The sequence below is a fragment of the Chelonia mydas genome, chromosome 2 (assembly GCF_015237465.2).
Source record: "Chelonia mydas isolate rCheMyd1 chromosome 2, rCheMyd1.pri.v2, whole genome shotgun sequence".
Classification (NCBI taxonomy): domain Eukaryota; kingdom Metazoa; phylum Chordata; order Testudines; family Cheloniidae; genus Chelonia; species Chelonia mydas.
The window spans coordinates 92,674,275-92,698,257 of NC_057850.1; the positions used below are offsets into that span (position 1 = coordinate 92,674,275).

Consider the following 23,983-nt stretch of genomic DNA (forward strand, 5'->3'; position numbering starts at 1 on the left):
ATTAGGACACACACACACACCCCTTGCTACTTGTAATGCAAGACATAATTTTTTGTTCAGGCCATTGTGGCCAGAGAGATCTTCCTTCTGATATTAGATCTTACTCTAATGCAATCCACAAAAGACCTAATCAGCAAAGAATTGACTCTTAATCTCTGCTACAACTCCTACATAAAATGATGACAGATTCAAAGTCCATATAATGAACTGAATACAAATTAAAGCCATGTTTTGACATTTTGTAACAAAGCTTTTATGAAACCTTTTAAATCCTAGAAATAAATCAGTATTCATACAAGCAAAATGAATCAGTATTCATACAAGTTTAATACCCCAAATCCTTAGTCAGCGTAGGTTATTTGCCCATATCAGATTTCTGAGATGAGTTTTTTAGTATTACGGTGAAAGACATGCAAGGTTTGAACTAAAGGGGTGGTGGTTCAAATGAAGCCAAAATCCTCTTTTTTAAAAGGTCAGTTGAATGCACTTGCACAGAGAAAGGGAATAAAGCTGAAGTTTTCCTTGTTAAATATTTATCATCTGAGTCTTGATAGAGGCACAGTCTGTCTGTGTTTTAAATCCCTATAAATATGCAATATAGCAAGGGAGATTCCTGTGGGTAAATAAGACAGTGGCACATGGGTCAGATTAAAAAAAAAAAAAACTGTATCCCCAAGAGAAACACTGTAGATGAAGTAGTAAATGGAGCCAGAAGATAAATGTGTCTGCCCAGAACAACTAACACTCAAAGAGCTGAAAAGTAAAGGCTTATGGCTAGAAACTCTGAATCTTGCTATCACTAACTCAAATAATTTTAAAAAAGAATAGAATAGATGACTAGAGATATTCATAAAATTTGCATTGTGAACGCCCTGACTACACCATGGAAATTTTAACTTGACAGCCTCTAATGATTTCAAATTTCATGGTATCATGCAAGGATGCGGGTGATCTCCAAGGTTAGCAGGACCCAGCCCCCATAAGGTTTTACTGAGTAAAGAAAATACCTTAAATTGCATTGAGATATTAACCAGCAACACAAGTATAATGTTCCCACAGTGAAAAAAAACTTTAACAGGCCTCTTCATTCTGCCCTGCTGAAGTTTCTGGTTGGAATTGAACTATTGCTCCATTCATTAATTCAATTTTGCATTAATTAGTGTTGTGCACTGTATTAATCCAGGCTCCAGGTGTGAAAGGCATGGATCACTGCAGTGAGGACACGTCCAAGAGGACACAAACTTCAAGTTAAATACAAATTATAAGAAGAGCTCTGGGCCACTGCCATTATCTAGTCCTACAGAAATAGCTAATGATCAAACAGGACGTCAAGTTTCACACCTAAGTCACAGTAGGTACGCCAACTCCCCAAATCAAATGAGCAACTTCCATTTCTTCCACCTGATTCTCCTAGTTTACCTGCATAACCCAGAAAAAAAAAAAAAAAAAAAACCCTGAGATTGAGTCCCACACAGCTTGACCTCAGCCCTGATCCCTACAAGGCACTGGGTAATCCAATCAACTGTACTGGTCAGGTCCATTCAAACAGATTCTTCAATGCACAGCTGGCACAGTGCTAGGTGACACTGCAACCCATTCCTTCATTCAACAGCCTCACATTATTCAGAGGCAACCTACTCCACTTCCACAGCACACTCCTCTCACATGACAATGGAAAAAAATAACAAAGACTTTCAGACCTTGAAAACCACTCACCTCTTCTTTTCAAGGTTAAGAGTCTGAGTCTGCCCTTTAAAGTGCTCATTGCTGGGGGGATCTTAGGTCAGAAGTACCAAGCCCTAGATGATGAGGGTTTTTGTTTTTTAAAGAAATAAGGAGGTCAGTGAGGTACTTGCCTTTTACATGGCTCGTACTCTCACCTTCATGGCTCTGTCTGCTGCTGGTATTTGCCTGAAAGACTAGAAGGATTCCTGTTTAGGAAGTATACATCAAGTTTCTAACCATCAGAAGGCTTCATCAGACTTCAGAGCATTAGAGAGGACAAATTGGTTGACATTTGTTTGTACAATATAGAAAATCCAAGTTTTTAAACACCTTTTTTCCCTTGTACCTAATCATTAAAAACTGGGGGAATGAAACTCTGGGGATAAGAAGAATTTTACTATTTAAAATTTTCAGTTACCCTATTTGTTGCTACCACACTCATGGCTTTGTCATTAGGGTCTTGGTTTCACTCATATACACCAAACAAAACAACTGAATATTTATTAAACACAAAGAAAACTTCAAAATATTTAACTTAAAAAGCTAGAACTAATTGAAAAATGGGATGTTTTCTAGAAAACTGTCCCTCGCCCCCAGTATGAAATTTCAAATTATGATTTTTTTAAAACTAGTTTTACAGATGGTTGGAAAAAAAAGTCAATTTCTTTTATTAAAAAAAAAATCCCAGAGATGGTGATGTCATCTGGACAAAGCATATTTAAAAACAAAGGCCTAAGAGTGCAATTATAAATTCCCCTCTCCCAGACTATGGTGATATGCATGATGAGAATATTCCACTTTCACTGCCACACAGCTTGCAGCCAACGGCTCTCCAGAAAAGAAATAGCCAAAATGCATGGCAAACTTGTCCCAACAAACTTGACTACCCAAGCACACTTGTGATGGTCTATATATGTAAACTATTTTGCATCTTAAACACAATTTGGTCAGTTACCAAAATGATTTTATAACCTCCCAGAAGCTCTAAAATTTGTTAATCAACTGTTTATATCACTTATTTGATTCCATTCCATTCCAACCTGACAGCATCATTATGAGTTAATATGATCTTCCTGCAACTTTAGAGAGAGTAAAGATTTTAGTTCAGCATAGGGTTCAGCAAAAGAGATAGTGGACAGAAACTTAAAGGCATCAGTTTGATATCAACCTGGGAGCAATTAGAAAAATAGACAACTGGGATACATAATTATGTAGAAGAGCACAAAGCAAAGAAACTGTACTGCACAGTATTAAAATGTACAGTACAGAGGTCTAGTGAGAGCAATCTGATGAGTCCCATTATATGGGGGAACACAGAAACAAAGTGAGTGATAAAGATAGTAATATGGGGCAAAGGCTCAGAGGAGAGGTTAAGGATAATTTATATTAATTAGGAAAGTAGCGATTAACAGGCAACAATGATTAAGATACACAGTTTTAAAGGACACATAGAAGGTGGATGCTTTGAAATTATTCAACAGGGTAATGGGCTGAAAAACAAGAGGGCATGAACTGAGGCTAAGGAAAGACTGGGCAGCAAGGGAGTTCAGGATAAAACTCGTCATACGCAGGGTAATTAACATGTGGCACTAATAGCAGTTGGGGAGAGGGGGGAAATAAAGACACAGATGCCAAACAGATCAGTGGATGAACAGATAGGTGGATAAACTGCCTGGCCTCATTTCATTCCCAAACTCTACTCCATTACCTCTTTGGCCAGAAGGGCAAAGATAAAACATTACAAAAATTAGTGGGATAATAAATGAAAAATAAAAAAAAGTATACTGAAGAACTTACAAGATAAAGCCAAAGGCAATTATTATGGGCTAAAAGAGTAAAGAGATTATCCACTAAAAAATAGCCAGTTTAATATTTTGTTATACAATGTTTTTTAAATGCTCCCACTGAGTTTATTGCTGAAAAAAGTCTGTCTAGTAATCCACTGTCCTCTGAACATGGATGTAAATCCCATTAAGGTTAATTTCAGTTAAGTACACCTACTGAGGGAAGAATAGAGCACATGATTCATATGAAAACAGTGATAATGACATGACCTAGAAACTACTTAAAAATATCTTGTTTGTGAACCAAGGGAGGTCTTAAATCTCCTGCTAGATAAAAATTCTAAAAAATGAAAAGGATTTGCTGGCCTTGATTCTTATGGCTTATGTTACTTAACAGTAGAGCACATACATAGTTTTACACATCACCAACAATGGATAGCACAGCTGCCAGCTAAACCACACACTTGGCATTAAGGTTACACCCCAGGAGCCTTGGAGTAAAATGTCCACAAGTGCCTAAGTGATTTAGCAGCCTAAGTCCCATTGACTTTCAATAATGGCATAGGCCACTCCTGCACACTCCTCTCCTTGCCCCTTTTTGTGCCTCTAAGGCAATGGTCCCCAAACTGTGGGGTGCACCGCCTTGGGGGCGGGGCAGAGGAATGTTTGGGAAGGGGGCTGCGGCAGGGCTCAGGTCAGCCCCTATGGGGGTGCAGGGAGGGAGCACCAGGCTTCCAATACTGTTCTGACCTCAGACCAGCTCCATCCCCAACCCCGTTCAGCCCCCAGTCCTGCTCCACCTCTAGGCCCAATCCACCCCTAGCTCCAGCTCCACTCCATCCCCTGCTCTGCCCCCAGCCTGGCTTCGCCTCTAGCCCCAGCTCCTCCCACAGCTCCACCTTCAGCCCAATCTCTGCTGTTGAGGAAGTCTTGGCTGTGCAGTAATGAAGTGGGGGCACGGACAAATTCTCTTAATTGCAAGGGGGGGGGCGTGGTTGGAAAAGTTTGCACACCCCTGCTCTAAGGAATCCACACCAATCCTGGGAATGCGGGCTACATCTCCTGTCATGACTGTTAAGCGATCTTCCCCTTGATTGTTTAGATTGATGGCTTTGTTTTCCTGATATGTAGAGGAACTTTTACACTGTCCTCTGAGGCATTACTTGGTTCGGTTTACATTGGAGACAGGTGAAACAACATTCCTTTATGTAGGACGGGCTGGTCTTATGCACTGCTCACAAAATCCTTTAAAGAACGTATTTCCAGCACATATTAATAATTCTTTATACACCACCTATATATACACATCACCCAATAATATTAATGCTCAACACATTATTGGTTTGTGTAGGATACCTTACATGACATCTTTTAGATACACATTATGACAACAGGGTGTTCAGAAAGTGTCAGACCTGATGTGAGTTATAGCATAGTGGCCCCTCTGCCATTTGGCCCTGAGAGACTCCCTGGATCACATCTAGCATCTTCCATCACATCCAGACTCTTCTTCGGTCCTCTTCTGTGGTTCTGCCAGGAAGGCCACTTGTGTCATTCCATGGGGAGTGCAACGCCAATCTTCCCAGCAGAACCCCCCTCCCTCACCCTCTCTGCTGGAGTTCATCCTCACCTGGAAGGCATTCATCACTCCCCCTGTTTATTAATCTCTCAGACAGACCAGCAGGTAGACCCTTCCACTGTTCCCCTGGCACTCAACCCAGCATGGAGATGTCGCTGGGGAAGCCTCTCCGCTGCTCCCTGCCCTCAGCCCTCTTCAGGCTGTCAGCTCGGGCCTAGAAGTCAGTGGGCAACTCCCTCTGCTGCTCTCCTTCCTTCAGTCTTCTCAAGTCCTGGCTCTTTGGCATAGGGATGGCACCCAGCAAATGCCTTTGCTGATCTCCTGCCTTCCCCATCCTACAGGAAACTCCTCAGCTTCCTTCAGTGACCTCCTCCCTTTTTGATTCTCCCTGATCCTTTATAGTCAAGGTGGTGCCATGCCATCCCAATTAGCTAAGCTGAGGCACTTATTCTGGCACAAAGGAGTTGAATCTGCTTCATTTAAAGGGGCCAGCCCAACCTGTGACACAAATATTTTTTCTTTATAAATTTTCCATCAAAAATATCCTCAATAGAAGATGATGTCTTAACAAAATATCTCACAATCTCCCCATGTTCAGCTAAAAAACTATTTCGTTTAAATACTATTTAAAGAAAATAACCACTATGTAACTATCTTAATTCTTTCACAAGGCACCAGTGCCCACAGTATCTGAGCACTCAAAAATTAAAAAGCAGCCCTGAATTACCCTAAGTGGGTATTTTTTCCACAGCTTTCCCCTTGTTCAACAAGTTTATTGTCAGATTTTCTCCGCTGTCTTTTTAAATTTTATTTTTGGGGGGTGGGTATGCAGGCAAGGGGCTTTTCATTTTCCTCTTACACTCCATAACACTTTCAGCAGCATGTAGGGTGTGTGCGCTGCAGTGAAAAGCAAGTTTCGTCCACACTGAAGTACATAGCTACGTCTGTCAGTGAAAGGCAGGGGAGGTAACATGGAAAGGCTTCAGCACCTTGCTGTTGCCGCCAGAGATTTCCACTGCAGCAAGTAATTTCCGTTTCCTTCCCCCTCCGCTCTTCTCCCATCAGAGCCTTTCTCCACTGACAGAATTATTTCCTGCAATGGGGAAAGGCTCCAGCAGCAGAACACTACACAGCTAAAAACAGCAATGTAGACGGGAAGGCACGGCTTGGGCCCAGCTTCCTGAGTGATCCAGATACCTCTGAATCAATAACCTGACCTGTCTTCTTCATTATTTACCACTCCCCCAATCTGTGTCATCTGCTAACTTTATCAGCGTAGTACACGGCTGGTTAGGGCTAAATGATTGACCAAAATGCTCACTTCTTTAAGAGTAGCAGCCGCGTTAGTCTGTATTCGCAAAAAGAAAAGGAGGACTTGTGGCACCTTAGAGACTAACCAATTTATTTGAGCATAAGCTTTCGTGAGCTACAGCTCACTTCATCGGATGCAAGTGATGAAGTGAGCTGTAGCTCACGAAAGCTTATGCTCAAATAAATTGGTTAGGCTCTAAGGTGCCACAAGTCCTCCTTTTCTTTTTTCACTTCTTTAAGCTACATCATTTGGCACAATAATGGCAAATACGGTATCAACATGAATAAAGGTTTTTGTTTTTTTTTAAAACAGAGAAGGCTCATAGACTAGAAGGCCGCACATTTTGTTGCTTCTGTAGGCTGAGCTGAATATCCACTCAGAGAAAGCAACATGTAAAATATCTTAGGCTTCATTCTTGCAGTGAGCTCCGTATAGGCGGACCAATGTGCCTGCAAGGATTCAGTCGGAGGACCATGTCCTTTATAAACAATGCATGAGTGATGACTTTCTGTATTAGATGCAATCATTTCTAAATAGTTTCAAAGTAGATTTTACTATACAATTTTTGATATTGAAATTGCTAAATATACTGATTTCAGAAAAAAAAGCAAAAAACAAGTGATGGATTTTGAATATTTAGAATTGCTTCAAGAATGCAAGAGACATAGACTAGTAAGAGAAAAGACAGTTGATATAATGCACCTTTTTATACTTGTCTAAAATATTCTCCCCGCTAATCCAAAAAAAAAAATGTATGTGCCCACAGAAAGAAGTTCTGCTCAAGATTCAATTGATTACAAATGTTAGAAGAAGCTTCTTTTAGAAGGGAGTGAAATGTAAACAAACACTGTGGCAAAATTATTTTTAATAAGGTTAATGCAATCTCTTATTGAAATATAGAAAAGAGAAGCTATTTCCTCTCTTAGTTATTTTTATGCAATAATGGAATATAAATCATTATATAAAAGGTCTTCTAAAGAGATTTAAATACCAAAAAAACAAAATGAGCCATTAAGGAGTTCAAATGCTTGGCTTTTGCATTTAAGATCATACAATTTGAATGATCTACAAGTCTGAAACCTGGATGTTGCCCAGGCTTGTTAATAATCTCCATTAATGTTGGGATGGATTTTCTAAATTCTGATAGGAAAGTTACAATATGCCAGCAGAAAGAAAACACAATTTACAGGGCTTGTGCTGACATCCTACCAACTAGCTCTACCCCTAAAATAAACTGAACCAGTGGCACTATATACAATATAACCAAGGCGTTGGGATTTCCACAATTCCACTACTGTGGAATGCCTCTCAAGAGACAGATCCTCTCCTGAGTTCAGGCTGTGTTCACCTCTCCCTCACACCCAAAAGAGAGCAATCTCCTCTTAAAAGAACATAAGGTCTTAGGTCCCAGCCCTTCAATATGATCTGTGTGGATGGGCCCGTATACCTGTGTGGAATCCTATTTAAGTCAGTAATACAGATGTAGGAGTCCATCCTCACAGATCAGATTGCAGGATCAGCAGAGCTCAGAACCAAAAGAGAGGCAGAGTAATGGGAAATAAATTATTTGGCCAGACCTCTGATGTGGCACAGAGCTGAAAAATGAAAAAAACCCTGAAGAAAAATCAAGAAAGTCAGATACTTTATAAATTGTGTTCATAACTTCTTTGGCTTGTCCTTAATTTCAGGGATTTTCCCCTTTATGTTTTTTCATCCATTTCTCAATACTGCTGTGGGACAGAATCCAGTGCTTTTTGGACAGAAATACCACAGAAATTAGAGGCTCTGGGCACAGAATTTAGGACAAGGAGGCTGCAGAATAAAAGGGGTCTTGAATATAAAGCAAATAAAAGAATAGGCAGCGTCTTTTTTCAGTCCCTCTATGTAGCTGAAAAAGAAAAAAGTCTGTTATGTTGGTACAGTGGAACCTCAGAGTTGCAGACACCTCAGGAATGTCAGTTGTTCGTAACTCTGAAATGTTCTGTAACTCTGAACAAGACCTTACGGACTTCAGCCACGGGCGGGGGGTTGGGGCTGCAGCCACAGGGTGGAGAGAGTGAGCGCTCCAGGTCGGAACGGGGGCTGTCAGGGCTTCTAACCGTTGAGCACCAGGGCTCCAGGGGGGAGGGGCCTCAGGGCTTGTGCCCCATGGGAGCACCGGGGCTCAGGGCTTTAGACATGTGGGGAGTGCCAGGGCTCAGGGCTTCAGCCCTGGGGCTCCGCTCTCAGTTTCAGTCTTGCAGGGGGTGCTGGGACTTGGTGCTTCAACTCTGCAGCCCTGTTCCCAGCTTCTGCCCTGTCGGGCGGCACCAGGGCTTGGGTCTTTAGCTACAGGAAGAGTGCTGGGACTGAAACTGGCACTCCGCTTGTAGCTAAAGCCCCAAGTCCCAGAGCTTCCTGTGGAGCTGATGCTGGGAACGGAGCCACAGGACTAAAGCCCCGGTTCTAAAGGCCTGAGACCCAGTGCTCCCAAGGGTGAGAAGCCCCAAGCCCCCCTCCAGCCCCAGAACCCTGATACCTTCCCACCCTGCGGCTGCAGCCCCAAACCGCTATGGCTAAAGACCTGAGCCCAAGGTTGTTTGTTGTTTTTTTTTCCCTCCTCTGCTGCCTGATTGATTACTTCCAGTTCCACCTGGCGTCTGATTGACCGGTAAGTCCGTAACTCTGGTGGTATCATCTTTGAGGTTCTACTGTATAAAATGAAGTTTCTATATAATCATATAGAGTTGAAACATTTCTTTCTGCTCAAAGGAAAGAGAGCTTCTTCCAAAAGCTGTGCATCAGAAAAAGGAACCCATGCTGTTTTGTTTTCTCTATGGGTTGGCACAGCGATGAGGTGGAAAAGGTAGGGACAGGGTTTGCCAGTCTTCTTGGGACGGGGTGGAGTGAGTGTGTGTTGACGACACTAAACAAACAAACCTTTATATAAAAATAAATCTGTATCATCAAGGACCATGGGCCTTAGCTCTGCAGTTCTTGGGAGATTCAACTGGAGTGCCTACTCCTCCCTGAGTTTCCAAGCCTGGCAGCATGACTCTGTTGGTACATATTGGCTCCCCTGTCGTATCTGCACAACTATCCCCGAGAAAGGGGATGAAAGCTACAGATATAGACCTAATGAGGATTTTAAGACCATTAACATACACCATACTTTGCTGTATAAATTAGGGCCCATTGCACACAGAGCAGGTGGGGTAGAGCAATTGCTCCCAAGATCTACCCTCTCTTTAAAGCCTTGCCAGCTGTGCTTGTGATTACATGAATTGCTGCTTGTCATAAATATAAAGGGAAGGGTAAACCCCTGTAAAATCCCTCCTGGCCAGAGGAAATCTCCTCTCACCTGTAAAGGGTTAAGAAGCTAAAGGTAACCTCGCTGGCACCTGACCAAAATGACCAATGAGGAGACAAGATAATTTCAAAAGCTGGGAGGAGGGAGAGAAACAAAGGGTATGTGTGTCTGTCTATATTTTGTCTTTGCCGGGGATAGACCAGGAATGAAGCCTTAGAACTTTTAGTAAGTAATCTAGCTAGGTACGTGTTAGATTATGATTTCTTTAAATGGCTGAGAAAAGAATTGTGCTGAATAGAATAACTATTTCTGTCTGTGTATCTTTTTTGTAACTTAAGGTTTTGCCTAGAGGGGTTCTCTATGTTTTGAATCTAATTACCCTGTAAAGTATTTACCATCCTGATTTTACAGGGGGGATTTTTTTTTATTTCTATTTACTTCTATTTCTATTAAAAGTCTTCTTGTAAGAAAACTGAATGCTTTTTCCTTGTTCTCAGATCCAAGGGTTTGGGTCTGTGGTCACCTATGCAAATTGGTGAGGCTTTTTATCCAACATTTCCCTGGAAAGGGGGGGTGCAAGTGTTGGGAGGATTGTTCATTGTTCTTAAGATCCAAGGGTCTGGGTCTGTAGTCACCTAGGCAAATTGGTGAGGCTTTTTACCAAACCTTGTCCAGGAAGTGGGGTGCAAGGTTTTGGGAAGTATTTTGGGGGGAAAGACGTGTCCAAACAGCTCTTCCCCAGTAACCAGTATTTGTTTGGTGGTGGTAGCGGCCAATCCAAGGACAAAGGGTGGAATATTTTGTACCTTGGGGAAGTTTTGACCTAAGCTGGTAAAGATAAGCTTAGGAGGTTTTTTTCATGCAGGTCCCCACATCTGTACCCTAGAGTTCAGAGTGGGGGAGGAACCTTGACATGGTGGCATAGCGGTGGGATTAACCTGAAATCATTTTGAGATCCAGTTGAGATTTTTTGAACTAGAAATACAGATTTTAAAAAGGAAATTGTCTTTCCTTTGGAAAGGAAGTCCAGAAGCAGCTGAAACTGAAAGCAGCTTGTTTTTTCTCTGCTTTGTGGCCAAGCAGAGACAAAAGGAGATTATCTTTGTGAATTGCAGGTTTTCTTTGCCTGGAGGCAGGGTACTTAACTCCTGCAGGGAAATTCACAGTCTTCCAACCCAGAGTTTTTTTTTTTTTTCCTAAAAGTAAATAGAAGGGGGGGTGTTCTACCCATTTGCCTGGAGACAAAAGTGGCAGGGTTTTTTTTTTTTTTGGATTTTGATTTTTTACAAGGAGCACAAGTTTAAAAAGGAAACTTGTTTTTTCTTTGGGCTGGGTAAACAGGTTTCAAAGTAGCTGGAAGTTTTTGCTTTGATTTGGGCCCAGAGCAGAGACAAGGGAATTGTCTTTTTCTGTAGGCTGACAATCACTATCAGAGAATAGGTATTCTATTCCAGCACAGCAAAATTTTACAGCCAAGTTTTGTTTGTTTATTCTAAACCTCGGGTGTAAAGTTAGTTAAAAACAGAGAGGTTAGAATGACAAAATCTGCAGCTCGACTACAGCTGGAATTAGCCAGATTTCAGGCTGAGGAAAGACAAAGGGAACATGAAAGACAGATAGAACTCATGCGGCTGAAGAAGGAGGAGAAGGAACAAGAGAGGAAGCATGTGGAGGAGGAGAAGGAAAAAGAGAGGAAGCATGTGGAGGAGGAGAAGGAAAAAGAGAGGAAGCATGTGGAGGAGGTGGAGAAGATAAAGGCTCAGCAGAATATACCAACAAACCCTAGCAATCCTTCTCCAGGTACCACTTCCCATCCCAGAAAGTTCCCCACCTACAAGGCAGGTGATGATACTGAGGCCTTCTTAGAAAACTTCGAAAGGGCCTGCCTTGGGTACAACATCTCTACTGACCAATACATGGTAGAGCTGAGGCCGCAGCTCAGTGGACCCTTAGCTGAGGTGGCGGCTGAAATGCCTAAAGAACACATGAACAAGTATGAACTGTTTAAATCCAAGGCGAGAGTCAGAATGGGGATAACACCCGAGCAGTCTCGTCGGAGGTTCAGAGCCCTAAGGTGGAAACCAGACGTGTCATTTACCCGACATGCCTACCACATTGTGAAACATTGGGATGCCTGGATATCCGGAGCAAGTGTTGAATCTCCAGTAAATTTGCCCTTCCTAATGCAAATGGAACAATTCTTAGAGGGTGTTCCTGAAGAAATAGAAAGGTACATCCTAGATGGGAAGCCCAAAACTGTAATCGAGGCAGGAGAGATTGGAGCCAGATGGGTGGAGGTGGCAGAGAAGAAGAAAACTGGTCGCAGTTGGAGCGGAGACCAGAAGGGACAACCCCAGACCACACCCTATTACCGGGGGCCGCCCAAAGCCCCACCTACCTCCCAAAGAACCCTCCAGACCCCTTATCGTCCCTCCACCCCGTTCTCCAGCAACCCTCCTCGCCCCAGTGACCAGTCAGCTGGACGATGTTTTAAATGTAACGAGCTGGGGCATGTAAAGGCCAACTGCCCCAAGAACCCCAACAGATTACAGTTCATTGCACCGGAATCGCACCAGAGGTCCACAGGCCCAGATACCTCCCAGATACCCTTGGAGCGGAGGGAAACTGTGAGTGTGGGCGGGAAGAAGGTCACCGCGTGGAGGGACACCGGAGCACAAGTATCAGCTATCCATGCTTCCTTAGTGGACCCCAATTTAATCAACCCAGAGATCCAAGTGACGATTCAACCCTTCAAGTCCAACTCTTTCGATTTGCCTACAGCCAAGTTGCCTGTCCAGTACAAGGGCTGGTCCGGAACGTGGACTTTTGCAGTCTATGATGATTATCCCATCCCCATGCTGTTGGGGGAAGACTTGGCCAATCATGTGAAGCAGGCCAAGAGGGTGGGAACGGTCACCCGCAGCCAGGCTAACCAAGCCGTGAGGCCTAGCTGTGTTCCGGAAACGTCTATCAGGACCCGGTCAGAGGTGATGGATCCGGACCCCAGACCAATGTCTGCAACAGCAGTAGTGGATCCAGTCCCAGAGACCCAGACGGAACCAGTCCCAGAACCGGAACCAGCCGAACAACCAACACCAGACCCATTGCCAGCACTGAATCCAGTACTTGCAACCTCAACACCAGAGGGCCCCACCGACCCTGAACCGACAGCAGCCGATAACCCGACACAAGAGGCTCAGCCGGAGCCTGAATCCCAACATAGTTCACCAGCGGAGAGCGGTTCACAGTCAACAGAAACAGCCCCATCCCCTATATCGCTTCCAGAGGGACCAAGCCTAGGTCCACAATCCAATAAGGAACTGATGTCTCCAGCATCAAGGGAACAGTTCCGGACCGAACAGGAAGCAGATGAAAGCCTCCAGAGAGCTTGGACGGCGGCACGGAGCAACCCACCGCCTCTCAGCTCTTCTAATCGATCCAGGTTTGTTGTAGAAAGAGGACTTTTATACAAGGAAACTCTTTCTGGTGGACACCAGGAAGACTGGCATCCTCAGAGACAGTTGGTAGTTCCAACTAAATACCGGGCCAAGCTCTTGAGCTTAGCCCATGATCACCCTAGTGGCCATGCTGGGGTGAACAGGACCAAAGACCGTTTGGGGGGGTCATTCCACTGGGAGGGAATGGGCAAGGATGTTTCTACCTATGTCCAGTCTTGTGAGGTGTGCCAAAGAGTGGGAAAGCCCCAAGACCAGGTCAAAGCCCCTCTCCAGCCACTCCCCATCATTGAAGTTCCATTTCAGCGAGTAGCTGTGGATATTCTGGGTCCTTTTCCGAAAAAGACACCCAGAGGAAAGCAGTACATACTGACTTTCATGGATTTTGCCACCCGATGGCCGGAAGCAGTAGCTCTAAGCAACACCAGGGCTAAAAGTGTGTGCCAGGCACTAGCAGACATTTTTGCCAGGGTAGGTTGGCCCTCCGACATCCTCACAGATGCAGGGACTAATTTCCTGGCAGGAACTATGAAAAACCTTTGGGAAGCTCATGGGGTAAATCACTTGGTTGCCACTCCTTACCACCATCAAACAAATGGCATGGTGGAGAAGTTTAATGGAACTTTGGGGGCCATGATACGTAAATTCGTAAATGAGCACTCCAATGATTGGGACCTAGTGTTGCAGCAGTTGCTCTTTGCCTACAGAGCTGTACCACACCCCAGTTTAGGGTTTTCCCCATTTGAACTTGTATATGGCCGTGAGGTTAAGGGGCCATTGCAGTTGGTGAAGCAGCAATGGGAGGGATTTACACCTTCTCCAGGAACTAACATTCTGGACTTTGTAACCAACCTACAAAACACCCTCCGAACCTCTTTAGCCCTTGCTAAAGAAAACTTACAGGATACTCAAAAAGAACAAAAAGCCTGGTATGATAAACATGCCAGAGAGCGTTCCTTCAAAGTAGGGGACCAGGTCATGGTCTTAAAGGCGCTCCAGGCCCATAAAATGGAAGCATCGTGGGAAGGGCCATTCACGGTCCAGGAGCGCCTGGGAGCTGTTAATTATCTCATAGCATTCCCCACCTCCAATCGAAAGCCTAAGGTGTACCATATTAATTCTCTAAAGCCCTTTTATTCCAGAGAATTAAAGGTTTGTCAGTTTACAGCCCAGGGAGGAGACGACGCTGAGTGGCCTGAAGGTGTCTACTACGAAGGGAAATGTGCTGGTGGTGTGGAAGAGGTGAACCTCTCCATGACCCTTGGGCGTATGCAGCGACAGCAGATCCAGGAGCTGTGCACTAGCTACGCGCCAACGTTCTCAGCCACCCCAGGACTGACTGAACGGGCATACCACTCCATTGACACAGGTAATGCTCGCCCAATTAGAGTCCAACCTTACCGGGTGTCTCCTCAAGCTAAAACTGCTATAGAACGGGAGATCCGGGATATGTTACAGATGGGTGTAATCCGCCCCTCTGAAAGTGCATGGGCATCTCCAGTGGTTCTAGTTCCCAAACCAGATGGGGAAATACGTTTTTGCGTGGACTACCGTAAGCTAAATGCTGTAACTCGCCCAGACAACTATCCAATGCCACGCACAGATGAACTATTAGAGAAACTGGGACGGGCCCAGTTCATCTCTACCTTGGACTTAACCAAGGGGTACTGGCAGGTACCGCTAGATGAATCTGCCAAGGAAAGGTCAGCCTTCACCACACATCTCGGGCTGTATGAATTTAATGTACTCCCTTTCGGGCTGCGAAATGCACCCGCCACCTTCCAAAGACTTGTAGATGGTCTCCTAGCAGGATTAGGAGAATATGCAGTCGCCTACCTTGACGATGTGGCCATATTTTCGGATTCCTGGGCAGACCACCTGGAACATCTACAAAAAGTCCTTGAGCGCATAAGGGAGGCAGGACTAACTGTTAAGGCTAAGAAGTGTCAAATAGGCCTAAACAGAGTGACTTACCTTGGACACCAGGTGGGTCAAGGAACTATCAGCCCCCTACAGGCCAAAGTGGATGCTATCCAAAAGTGGCCTGTCCCAAAGTCAAAGAAACAGGTTCAATCCTTCTTAGGCTTGGCCGGTTATTACAGACGATTTGTACCGCACTACAGCCAAATCGCCGCCCCACTGACAGACCTAACCAAAAAGAAACAGCCAAATGCGGTTCAGTGGACCGAAAAGTGTCAGAAGGCCTTTAACAAGCTTAAAGCGACACTCATGTCTGACCCTGTACTAAGGGCCCCAGACTTTGACAAACCGTTCCTAGTAACCACAGATGCGTCCGAGCGTGGTGTGGGAGCAGTTTTAATGCAGAAAGGACCTGATCAAGAATTCCACCCTGTAGTGTTTCTCAGCAAAAAACTGTCTGAGAGGGAAAGCCACTGGTCAGTCACTGAAAAAGAATGTTACGCCATTGTCTACGCTCTGGAAAAGCTACGCCCATATGTTTGGGGACGGCGTTTCCACCTGCAAACCGACCATGCTGCACTGAAGTGGCTTCACACGGTCAAAGAAAATAGCAAAAAACTTCTTCGGTGGAGTTTAGCTCTCCAAGATTTTGATTTTGACATCCAACACATCTCAGGAGCTTCTAACAAAGTGGCTGATGCACTCTCCCGTGAAAGTTTCCCAGAATCAACTGGTTAAAATCGTCCTTGAGATGTAGAAAATATTGTTAGTCTTTATGTACTTGGTAGTATATTTAGAGATGCATGTGTCTTATTAACTCTGTTTTTCCTAGAGCTCCAGGAAGAAATCCCAGCCAGTGTTTCACCCTAGCTGAGATTTGGGGGGCGTGTCATAAATATAAAGGGAAGGGTAAACCCCTGTAAAATCCCTCCTGGCCAGAGGAAATCTCCTCTCACCTGTAAAGGGTTAAGAAGCTAAAGGTAACCTCGCTGGCACCTGACCAAAATGACCAATGAGGAGACAAGATAATTTCAAAAGCTGGGAGGAGGGAGAGAAACAAAGGGTATGTGTGTCTGTCTATATTTTGTCTTTGCCGGGGATAGACCAGGAATGAAGCCTTAGAACTTTTAGTAAGTAATCTAGCTAGGTACGTGTTAGATTATGATTTCTTTAAATGGCTGAGAAAAGAATTGTGCTGAATAGAATAACTATTTCTGTCTGTGTATCTTTTTGTAACTTAAGGTTTTGCCTAGAGGGGTTCTCTATGTTTTGAATCTAATTACCCTGTAAAGTATTTACCATCCTGATTTTACAGGGGGGATTTTTTTTTATTTCTATTTACTTCTATTTCTATTAAAAGTCTTCTTGTAAGAAAACTGAATGCTTTTTCCTTGTTCTCAGATCCAAGGGTTTGGGTCTGTGGTCACCTATGCAAATTGGTGAGGCTTTTTATCCAACATTTCCCTGGAAAGGGGGGGTGCAAGTGTTGGGAGGATTGTTCATTGTTCTTAAGATCCAAGGGTCTGGGTCTGTAGTCACCTAGGCAAATTGGTGAGGCTTTTTACCAAACCTTGTCCAGGAAGTGGGGTGCAAGGTTTTGGGAAGTATTTTGGGGGGAAAGACGTGTCCAAACAGCTCTTCCCCAGTAACCAGTATTTGTTTGGTGGTGGTAGCGGCCAATCCAAGGACAAAGGGTGGAATATTTTGTACCTTGGGGAAGTTTTGACCTAAGCTGGTAAAGATAAGCTTAGGAGGTTTTTTTCATGCAGGTCCCCACATCTGTACCCTAGAGTTCAGAGTCGGGGAGGAACCTTGACACTGCTTTAGAGGGGTTGCAAGCATCTCACAGCCACTGGCCTCTGCCTGTTCCTATTGGCCCCTCTTCCATATGTTTGCTCCATTCCTTGCTGTGCAACAGAAGGGAGCTTACAACAAGCACCCTTAAAAGTTATCGTTTACTCTAGTATGGTATGAAGCCCCACTGCAATATTGCAGTTAAAGTATTAGCAGTAATGTTAAATATTCCAACACGGTAAATGTTGACTTTTTAATGGCACCTACTGCGTGGCCCATTACTTCTCATCCTCTCTGTCTCCTGAACGTGCCATCCACAGCCATTCATTCCAACACAATGAAAGCTCAATGACACTCACTTGAGCTATCATCTGCTGACAGTGGTGATGACATTATTTGATTTGTTTCCATGATTCACATGATAGCAATGCAAATGCCAGTGACATGGTAGGAGACACACAAACTACATGGATGTTAAGGATTTCAAACACTATGTTAGGCCATGTCTACACTAGGAGCACTTTGCCAGTGTATCTATATTGGTATACTATATACTAACCTAGTACAGTACTCCTAAGGTAGTTGCTATTTTGCCAGTATAATCTTATTCCAGCCCTGTCTCCCACTCTAGAGCAAAACAAGCTAAACCAGTAAAGGCACATTTTTGCCAGAATAACTGCATCTACACTAGGAACTATGTCTGACATAGCCATTCCAACGGAAGTCTGTAATGGAGAAATGCTTGGCTTTAGACTGGAAACCAAATGGCAACTCTGTGTGACACACATTCCTCAGAAACACAGTTCTGATTTTATTCTGAAGCCCCTGAAACTATCTGTCAGTTTATAACAAAGGCAATAGCCAGACCTACAATTCCTAATATAGATGGGCAATTCATTTAAAATTGTTCACATTTTTGATCCCCTTATATTTCACTATGCTTGTTGCTCAGTAAGCGTACATCTCTACAGTTGATGAATCCATGTATTGGAAGCTGGTGTTGTCTGGAAATAATACTAACATACCGTACCTACTGCAAAGTAAATTATCTACAGGTTAGAAGTGTTTGCATGAGGAAGGTGTCACCTGTCATTTATTTACACAAATCTAATATCTATTCTCTTGTTGCAAATTATTTTTCTACTAATAATTAAGTTCTTACTGTAAAAACTTAAATAAGTATATTGTACTCAAGAATTCATGTTGTAACTATTTTTAAAATAGATTTACTGCCTGCAGACATCTTAAAAATTATGCAGTTGTAATATGCAGATCAGACTATGTTGTTCACAGCTCATTTACAATCAAATTGCCTACTCAAGTGAACTTAGATGTAAGTGCTTCAGCATAATGGAAAACACCCCCACCCCAAAAAACCCCAACATAACACCTTGAGACTAAATTGATACCAAAAGAGACTGATAACCTTTTAGGAGCCTTTCAGACTCTTAGCTGTTTGGGGGCAGGGACTGTAATTTTCTGTACATTTCCACAGTGTCTGGCACTATGTGGCTCCGAACCGGTCCTGTTAGTGCTAATGCAATATGAATGTTAAACAACAATTATGAAGAGGAGGCAAAGGCAGTTCTGTCACAAAGTCTGGGTTCACTTTAAACAAAAGAAAAGAAATGATACTCAAGACAGAAATAAAACAAAATGTGTTAACTTCCCAACTCTGTGGAAAAATCCAAAGCAACAATCACAAACATATCACAATTACCATAAAGTAGTTAGCCCAGAAATGGTAGGTAGTTACTAACCAGCTCTGAACCTGTTTTTAAGTCCACTCTTCAGAACTTTCCTGGCTACAAACCTCCTATGTTTCCTCATTATATTCCTACAGAGTCCTGTGCTCAAGGTTCTGGAGGATTACCAATTTGCTGCACATGTGATTTAATCAAGAATGGGCTAATAAGGCTCTTCTAGACAACCACTAGATCCCTACACAGGGCTCTGTACACATACATATGAGTTTATTTCCTAGTTCTAGTGGGATAAAAAATAGGACAGGGCAATGACTTAGAAAGAAAACAAGAAAAGAATGGTTCACTACCTTTCACGCTCCTCTGCTACCAAATTCACACCACACGAAACAGAAAATATACACGAGAATCAGAAGGCAAATGCAATTTAAGGGACAAAAAAAAAAGGATCTCCAAATGACAGAATACACCATCATAGGATCTTGACAATATCTTACAGTCAGCAAGCAGATGAAGGATGGTATGCAAATTTCTCAAAATATAAAATGCCAGATGAACATGAAACAGTAACCAAAGGAGACATTAAAGTTCACCAACTTGCTTTTTCACATAGCCAGCTCCAGAGCTGCTGTTTAGATAAAGCTCTGTGCTATTCCACAAAAACAGACAAACAAAAAAAAAAAACCCTCTCACAGTTCAGTTTCACCTCTTTACTCAGATAGCGTAAGTGCCTACCTTTTATTTCTTCCTCTTTCATAAAGATTTTTTGTTGTTTTATGCACTTGTTTTGTGAGGCAGACTGTGTAATTTGATCTTTGCATTTTAGGGTTCATATAATTTTGTCACTGTAAATTTACTGGGAAGTACATAAGAGCTGTTGTAATCTTTCCTTTGAATGGCAGCATAATTTCTGATAATGCAATCATATAACTGTTGTGAACACCACAGTATTTTGTTTGGTGTAACCACTTTTTAAGGAAGATGTTTGTGTACATGGTTAAACCCAAGAATATCAAGGAGAAAACTTACTGATCAGTAATATTCACTTTGTGCTGGTTTTCTGGTAAGCTGGAGAAATGTGGCATCCCAGATTCCAGGTAGGAAGGTTTTCTTCCCTTCTTTCTTCCTGGAGAGGATACAGTACAGTATTTACCAACTCTTTTCTCTGTTCTTTCTCCTTATTTTGCCTTCAGTGGGTGGTGTCTTCTTTCTTCAGCTAGGACTGTTTGAGAAGAGAATCCAAAATGAAGGACAATCCATTTATAGAGGAAGCTCCTCCCACAAGTAGTGTTTTGATAAATGGGGGGCAGGGAAATGCATATGGTAAAATTTACCACCCGGTCAGAGGGTAAGCACAAAGTAATTAATGTAGAAGCTACAGGACTTTTGCTGCCCCCCAACAGAGTAGTGAAGTTCACCTGAAGTGAAGGAATTCTGTTATTTCTAACAGCAATCAGTTGAGATTACTTCTGAAGGAGAGAGAAACCTGTAATGCTCCAGGTTACTTTCCTTAACCCTGTGGAAATTCATTGTCTCTTGTGTTTATATACTCTGTCATTGTCAGAGTAATTATTTTTATTCACACTCACATACATGCTGTAATCACATTTTGCAACAAATGTAAGTCACACAGGCACAAGTATGTTCCACCCAGATCTGAATACAGGACTGTACATTACCATCTTTTCATTCTGATATTAAAGAACCTCTTCCTGTCCAAAGTTGGAACGTTTTCACATCTCTATTTTGGTACCTATACTTCTGTACATACAAACCAAAAATTACCAAATGCAGCATATCCAATTCTCAAACAAATTCCAAAGCTAGAGCAATTTATTTTTTTCCTCTAAATTGCAACATTTCAGTGTGACAGTAGTCAATTATGGATCCAGCTAACCCTCAGAAGGGTACAACATCTCCAGCACCGTAATGTGAGAATCTGACTCCAAGCAAGACATATATGAGCAACAATGTAACCACTTGTTCCTATGACTGTTAACCTCATCCTTCCTCCTCTATTCAACCCCTGGTCGGTTTAGAATCTTTATAGAAATGTACTACTAACTTCTAGAGGACTTTCTACAAGAGGAATGTCAAAATTTCTGTTCACATTGGGCTTTCTATAATGTTAGGTCCCATTCCTGCTTACTCTTATGCACATGCTTACCTTTACTACCATGAGATCAGTACTTTATTATTTTAACAACCGAAATTACAGTGTTTGCGGGATCAGGGACAGTTTTACTAAGCAAATCTACAGGGACAAGGAATCTAAACTACTTGATGCTGTCCCTGTAAAACCTACTACACACTCAGAGCAGTTATTTTCTACTGACAACTGCCTTCCTAGTGGCAAAATGTGTACTAGGAAAATAGAGATTTTAATTCCCTATTGCAAAATTATTTTAAAACAAATTATTTTGTTTGCAAACAGTTCAAACTTGTAACATTGTTTTAGATGTGCTAGGATACAAAAAGCATCATTGTGTTTTAACTAAGAGGAAAGCTGTCATAAATATAAAGGGAAGGGTAAACCCCTTTAAAATCCCTCCTGGCCAGAGGAAAAATCCTCTCACCTGTAAAGGGTTAAGAAGCTAGGATAACCTCACTGGTACCTGACCAAAATGACCAATGAGGAGACAAGATACTTTCAAAAGCTGGGGGGAGGGAAAAACAAAGAGTCTGTCTGTGTGATGCTTTTGCGGGGGACAGAACAGGAATGGAGTCTTAGAACTTAGTAAGTAATCTAGCTAGATATGTGTTAGATTATGATTTCTTTAAATGGCTGAGAAAATAGCTGTGCTGAATAGAATGAATATTCCTGTCTGTGTGTCTTTTTGTAACCTAAGGTTTTGCCTAGAGGGATTCTCTATGTTTTGAATCTAATTACCCTGTAAGGTATTTACCATCCTGATGTTACAGAGGTGATTCTTTTTTACTTCTATTAAAAGTCTTCTTGTAAGAAAACTGAATGCTTTTTCATTGTCCTTAAGATCCAAGAGTTTGGGTCTGTGTTCACCTATGCAAATTAGTGAGGGTTTTTTTTTTTTCCCAAACCTTCCCCAGGAAGCAGGGGGCAAGGATTGGGAGGATTTTGGGGGGAAAGACGTTTCCAAACCACGTTTTCCCAGTAACCCAGATAAACGTTTGGTGGTGGCAGTGGAAGTCCAAGGGCAAAGGGTAAAATAGTTTGTACCTTGGGGAAGTTTTAACCTAAGCTGGTAAAAGTAAGCTTGGGGGGTTTTCATGCAGGTCCCCACATCTGTACCCTAGAGTTCAGAGTGGGGAAGGAACCTTGACAAAAGCTATAACATTAATAGTCAAGACTTTTACAGGAAAATCCCTGCTTTGCTGGTGCAGATGCCAGTGAAGAGATAGAGAGAAAACAATTTTCAACTCTGATATTCAGAGGATTGGGGCCAGAGATCACAAAAAGTACAACAATTAATAAGAACATAAGAATGGCCATACTGGGTCAGACCAAAGCCTAATATCCTGTCTTCCGACACTGGCCAATCCCAGGTGCCCAAGAGGGAATGAACAGAACAGGTAATCAAGTGATCCATCCACTGTCACCCATTACCAGCTTCTGGCAAACAGAGACTTGGGACACCATCCCTGCCCATCCTGGCTACTAGCCATTGATGGACCTATCATCCATGAATTTATCTAGTTCTTTTTTGAACTCTGTTATAGTCTTGGCCTTCACAACATCCTCTGGCAAGGAGTTCCACAGGTTGACTGTGCGTTGTGTGAAAAAATATTTGCATTTGTTTGTTTTAAACCAGATGCCTATTAATTTCATTTAGTGGCCCCTAGGTCTTATGTTATGAAAAGGAGTAAATAACCTTATTTACTTTCTCCACATCAGTCATGATTTTATAGACCTCTATCATATCACCCCTTAGTCATCTCTTTTCCAAGCTGTGAAGTCCAAGTCTTATTAAAGTCTCCTCATACGGCAGCCATTTCATACCCCTAAGCATTTTTGTTGCCATTTTCTGAACCTTTTCCAATTCTGATCTATCTTTTTTGAGATGGGGTGACCACATCTGCATGCAGTATTCAAGGTGTGGGCGTACCATGGATTTATATACAGGCAATATGATATTTTCTGTCTTATAATCTATCCATTTCTTAATGATTCCCAATATTCTGTTCACTTTTATGACTGAGTGGATATTTTCAGGGAACTATCCGCAGTGACTCCAAGATCTCTTTCTTGAGTGGTAACAGCTAATTTAGACCCCATCATTTTGTATGTGTAGGTGGGATTATGTTTTCCAATGTATATTACTTTAGATTTATCAATATTGAATTTAATCTGCCATTTCATCAGATCCTTTGTCCATATTAAACTAACAGGTCAAAATCAGGTCCTTTGTCCACATGAAACTATAAAGAAAACATTCCCCCCCCCCCCCAGGAACGTTAAGGCAAAAGCCTGAAAGCATGTAATTCCCATTATTAACAGGAATTATAACAACTGTGAAGTTAATCCTGTCAGAAGCTGAGCATTTAGCAGCTCTTATTGAATTCTTACTCAGAAATTGCTTTTAATGGGAAGTGAGGCTTCTTCACAGAGGCCACTCAACTCCTTTCATGATCTTCTCCTTTAAGCAATTCTTCACAGAAAGAAAGCATACGGGGGGGCAAGGGAGGGAGATATTGTTATTCAGACAGGTTTATGCTGAATTTTAAAAATAGCACTGAGGGAAGATACCTAGTCTGAATATCTTCCCAGGGGTTCAGATCAAAAGCATTTAACTTCAAATAATTGAAATTTTAAGATGCTTTTATAATGTTTCATAAACTGCAGATGAACTGGCCCTTTGGCAATGTCGTTGTCTCAGTAAGAATCTTAAAGCAGCTCCAGAAATAAGCATAATATAGGTATTTCTTTTTTTGCTTTTGTAAAATACGATTTTTTACATTTTCTTTACTTCCTTTTCTCCTTAGAGACTAAGAGAAATATATGGGTATGGTATATTACCCACCTCTGCCATTGACCGCCCTATAGCAGTTGTATACTAGAGAATTACACTATTATTTTGTTAGGTCTCATAACACCCTGGTGGAATAAGTAAACATTATTCTTATTTTAGCGATGAGGAAACTGAGGTTTCACAAATTCATGCCAGAACCAGAATTAGTACTCAGAGCCAGGAGTTTAAAAAATAATCAGGCTCAAGTCTATAGACACCTAAGCAGGTGGCCAGATTTCCAGCAGAAAATGATCACCCAGGAGATTGAATTATAGGAGCTGTTGTGTGCTCAGTGCTTTTGAAAATTAGGCTACCTACTCAGGTGCTTCATTATGGAGTTTGAAGTCTATCTTTAGGTGTCACTTTTTTAAAATTGTGTCCGAGGCTTCATATTTTGCAGATACTTGCCTAATAGGCTGGACTACAACACCAGCTGG

General features: G+C 42.4%; 1 long non-coding RNA gene across 2 annotated transcripts in view; it reads right to left on the reverse strand.

Moving 5' to 3' along the window:
- LOC122464505 overlaps positions 1 to 19,795 on the reverse strand; it is a 77,840-nt gene extending 58,045 nt beyond the window's left edge. For both annotated transcript variants that reach the window (XR_006288597.1, XR_006288598.1), the window contains exon 1: positions 19,591 to 19,795. This is a non-coding gene — a long non-coding RNA (uncharacterized LOC122464505). The remainder of the gene's footprint in view (positions 1 to 19,590) is intronic.
- Between the last annotated feature and the right edge of the window lie 4,188 nt (positions 19,796 to 23,983).